A 5,410-nucleotide genomic window follows, 5' to 3' on the forward strand; every position below is an offset into this window, starting at 1 on the left:
CTGTGTCATGTTCCGCTGCCTCCGAAGCTATCGCGCTCTTCACGCCTTCCGCTGCTTTCTTTCATCGCCACCTCTCACCGCTCGCTACCGCTCTGCTTACGCTTCAAGGTGGTGCGACCGACGTACCTGTGGGCAATCCATTCCCATTCTCGATTACATTGCTTCGAGGTGAATGTATCGACACAATCGAGCCTTGCGAAACCATCACGTACGTTCCTGATGGTTCATCAGAGGTCAACGCCCTCTTATGTAGACCCTTGACTGGCGCATCGGCCGGCGACGTTTTCAACCATGTCATCAACGACGATCTAAACCCGCAACAACGTCGTGACCTTCTATGCCTCCTTGACAAATTTCGCCCAGCTTTCGACAGCCACAGCACTTGTCTAGGCCGAACATCAACTGTATGCCACCGGATCGACACAGGTTCTCACCCACCACTACGGCAGCGACCGTACTGTGTGTCGTCGACTGAACGCCGCGTCATTGATGAACAAGTAGGTGACATGCTTAAGCGCGGCGTCGTTCAACCGTCAGGCAGTCCGTGGGCATCACCAGCTGTTTTAGTGAAAAAGAAAGATGGCACGATACGCTTTTGCGTGGATTATCGTCATCTAAACATGATAACACGAAAGGATGTTTATCCTTTGCCCCGGATAGACGACGCCCTAGACTGTTTACAAGGTGCAGAGTTCTTTTCCTCCCTCGATCTTCGCTCTGGTTATTGGCAAGTACCTATGGATACAGATGATCGGCCAAAAACCGCATTTATCAAACAGGATGGCTTATACGAATTTAATGTGACACCATTCGGCCTTTGCAATGCGGCTGCGGCATTTGAGCGCATGATGGACACTATTCTACGAGGCCTCAAATGGAACACATGCTTGTGCTACTTGGATGATGTGGTGGTATTTGCGCCTGACTTCCCCACGCACCTTCGTCGCTTGCAGCAGGTTTTACGATGTCTCGCTGAAGCTAGCATCCAACTCCGATGCCGACGCTCTTTCGCGTTCGCCTGTTTCCACTGATATTGCGAGTGTCTCCATTCTGGACAACTTGTGTTCGCCATTAGAATCCATCGACATGGCTTTGGAGCAACGCAAAGATTCGTGGATTGCGTCTTTGGTGGATTACCTATCTGAAGCGCTCGCACGCCGACCATCTCGAGCACTACGCCGACAAGCCTCTCAGTTCGCCATCCGTGATGGCATCCTTTATCGCCGCAACTACCAATCTGACGGCCGTAAATGCCTACGTGTCATACCCAGGCAACTCCGCGCCACCATATGTGCTGCTTTTCATGCTGATCCACAGTGCTCACACGCTGGTCTGTTAAAACCTATGCCAGACTACGTCTTTGGTTTTACTGGCGCGGTATGTGCACATTCGTACAAAAGTACATTCGATCTTGCACAGAGTGTACACGCCGCAAGCCCGATCCTTGCCGCTCTTCTGGACCAATGCAACCGTTGCCGTGCCCAATGCGACCATTTGACCGGGTTGGAATAGACCTTTACGGTCCTCTACCATACACATCCGCCGGAAATCGCTGGGTTATTGTGGCGATAGACCACCTCACGAGATATGCAGAAACAGCCGCTCTGCCAGCCGCAACGGCACGTGACGTTGCCATTTCCTGCTTCAAAGCTTTGTTCTACGTTATGACGCTCCTCGTGAACTCCTGATTGACCGAGGCCGCGTCTTTCTGGCGGATGTTATTCAAGAACTTCTCGCTGAATGCCATGTGATTAACCGCTGTACTACCGCATATCACCCGCAAACAAACGGCTTGACCGAGCGTTTCAACCGAACTCTTGGAGACATGCTTTCTGTGTATGTCGCCTCTAACCACACGAACTGGGACCTTATTCTTCCCTACGTAACGTACGCCTACAATACGGCACCCGAGGCGACGACCGGCTTTTCTCCCTTCTTTTTACTCTATGGCGGAGAACCATCGTCTCCGATCGACACCATTCTTCCCTACCGACCCGACTGATCAGAGGGCACACCAGTTTCCGAAGCTGCTCGATATGCAGAAGAATGTCGGCAACTAGCCCGCTCCCTTACAACTCAAGAACAGGGACTACAGAAATTTAGATACGACGACGGACGGCCCCACAATCAGTTTTCGCCCAACTTCCTTGTTTGGCTCTGGGTGCCTCCCACTCCTGCACCAGGTAACTCTTCGAAGTTTGCCAGCCAGTACCATGGACCCTACCGCCTGCTACAGCAAACTTCTCCCGTTAACTACATCATCGAACCCCTCACGCCCACTACGGACCGGCGTCGACGAGGCCGTGAAACTGTTCACGTGGATCGCCTCAAGCCATATCACGAACCCCTTGTTCTTACGGCACCTTAGAACGCCTACTGGGCTTCGTCTTCAGCGAGGGGGAAAATTTGATGAAGAAGAAGGGCACCCTGAGGAGCTATCTACACAGTCGTATCGTCAGCTTGTGTTCCATTGCTGCGGGGATCGTAATATTTAATCTTTGCATTCTTCGGGTCAACGCTGCCGATGATGGTTTTTCTTAACGCTCTCGAATTTCATTACCAATGTCTGTTTTCGCCGTTCCTAGGTAGATATAAACTGTGAATTACCTGTGGCGCATACCCTTACACAGCGGCCCGTGGTAAACGGTTTTGTGCCACACGTGTCTGGAGGAAATTGTTTGATGACGTACTCAACAGGATTTCCACGTTATTCATGTCATCAGCAGACAGCCATATTTTTCGAGTCCTCTTACACTCCCATGTCAATTTTGGACTACACTAAGTTAAGGAGGTGATCACAAGAGCACTTAGACGGAGGCGGCTAGCAACTAGCTAGCTAGCTAGCTTGCTAGATAGATAGATAGATAGATAGATAGATAGATAGATAGATAGATAGATAGATAGATAGATAGATAGATAGATAGATAGATAGATAGATAGATAGATAGATAGATAGATAGAAACGCTCACAGCGCCAAACGTTCACTAAGAAATGCTTTATATTTAAGAAACTTCGTTGTTTCCGTAATTAGGCCATGCAATGCGCCGTTGTTTCGATCGTCCCATTCGGCGCGTTTCCAAGAGAAGTGTAATTTCAGCAACGCTTTAACACACCTCCAGGTAGCGGCTTTATCCAACGCCTCGCTCATAGCATGAATCCATATCGAAAAATAGCTCTCCAACGCTCGCCTGGCTGTCGCACCACGTTGCCCGCTCGGCCTGTGAGAGCGGCTAGGCTAGAGAGAAGGCACGACGTTCTTCGCATTTCACGTCGCTTTTCACGACGCTCTCCTGGCTGTCGCGACGCGTTCTCCGCTAGCCCTGTGAGAATAAACGGCTGGCTAGAGGGAAGACACGACGTTCGTCGCGTTTCTTTTCGCGTTTCACGACATATTGAAGGAGTGCATATCGAGTATCGGAGGTCAATATGTGCTTGTCGATTCCATCTTTTCGCGGTATTCACCATATGCGGGCGAATACCCTCTGCGCGTCTACCCACACTCAAAGGTGCTCACTCAGTTATCATATCCACTCATCTTTACCAGCCTTAAAATTCATGCAAAATTTTGAAATCATATCCATTCCATACACACGCCTGCATACGTTCTTCTTCATGTGCATGTATGCCCTGTTACGCAGATACTCATACACGTGAACAATTAAAATAACTCGCACACCCAGGCACCTGCTCAACTGCACACGTCAACTCACGCTCTGTGAACACGTATGCTCGAAATCACTGGCCCTTGCTCGTTTACTACGAGTGCGATAGACATAATTCCACTCACGCTCATAAGGAGACACATTATTATTTCCATTGGCAAGCCTAGGCTATTTCGTTCAAATATTTCATAGGTACTCACGTTGGCACAATACTACTCACAATCACTGACCTTCACTAAAGCTAATACTCACTTCTACCCACACTTATACGTTTACTTCTGACCGCAGAAATTAGCCTTTACTCACTTTCCCAATTGTGCCTACTGGCATCCATAGGCACTAAATTAATATGCATACGTCTGCTCACACCCACAGTTCGTTCCCATACTCATACCTATACACAGGTGTTTGTACTTTTGCACTTTTAGCACCCGTCCTCTCTCTTTCGTTCTGGTGAATTGTCTTGCTCTAGCGCACAAAATTTCCCATCAGCTTCGCAGTATTTTTATTTGCGCATTTGTCCTGTGCTCCTTCCCGCAGAAGTGTCCCTGCCGCTGAGCTTCATTTATCGTAATAGGGCCGGGAAGTTGTCGAAGCTGCCGATGAATATATATCAACCCTCTGACGTCAGGTGCGCGGTAATGTACGTCATCAATGTTATCGAATATACCTAACTCCGTTGTGAATTCCGGTTTATGCAGGTCATAAGCAAGCTTTCTTTAGATGGTTGCACAAAGTAATCTTATTTGTGCTATATTTCACGATTGTGTCAACATCTATTGTATCAAGCCGTGACGGGGTAGGCTTTAGGAATTGCGCACACACAAAAAAAACACCCTGTATTTTGAATTCCTTAGTCATGTTTCCTAGAGAATCAGAATGCAATCTTACAAAATAAAATTAAGTGCGAGCGTGCTAGCAACACTTCTGTATTCTATTTTCTCATTCGTTCACGCTCTTCAGGAAAGCGTGTTGTTTTGGAACTTCGTAATAACGGTTCTTCAATGTCGATATACAGCACATCAATATAAAAAGCTGCGAGCCACACTTATTTCTCGACGGAGCTTACCTGGAATTTTGAAGCAGTTTGGAGGTTGCTACTATGTTTGCCTAGGTCTTCTTACTCGTAACGAGCACTCTCCACCTTCGCTCGTTTGGCGCTTCTTTTGCCGGCAATTTCAGGGATCTTCCGGCCAGTTCTTGGTTTCCTTGTTCGGCACAAGTCAGGAAAAAAAAATTCGGCAGATCCCACGTACCGTGGGAATCGATGGTATGCGAAGCATTCGCGGGATGGTGACTGTGGCGTAATTTTTCACATTGAGTGAAATGTTACGGAATGAGACTAGAAAAATGTGGAAGTTGTATATGCACACTCATACGTTGAATATTCGCATATGTATTATGTAACCAGTTGTTTACAGTTGCGTAACGATGCCAACTGCAACATGGGTGTTACGAACACCAGACGCTCTAATCTGACATGTAGTGCCACGGGTAGTGCTTATATTGAATACTGGATAGCGAGAATCCGAGCAGGACATAGAATTAACGCGGATGCACAGGACAGGCGTTACTCGCAACTAAGCTTCATTCAGGAAAGTTTCCCTAGATATATACACAGCCGAGTGGCACGCGCAGGTGCACTCCACGTAGGTTACAGTCACTATACTCGACAAGGGTGTCAATGCAGGCTAGTCGGTATTTCATTGCAGGTTTTGGGTGTAGCGCCGCGTACGAATTGGTAAGA

This window comes from Rhipicephalus sanguineus, chromosome 11, assembly GCF_013339695.2.
Source record: "Rhipicephalus sanguineus isolate Rsan-2018 chromosome 11, BIME_Rsan_1.4, whole genome shotgun sequence".
NCBI lineage: Eukaryota > Metazoa > Arthropoda > Arachnida > Ixodida > Ixodidae > Rhipicephalus > Rhipicephalus sanguineus.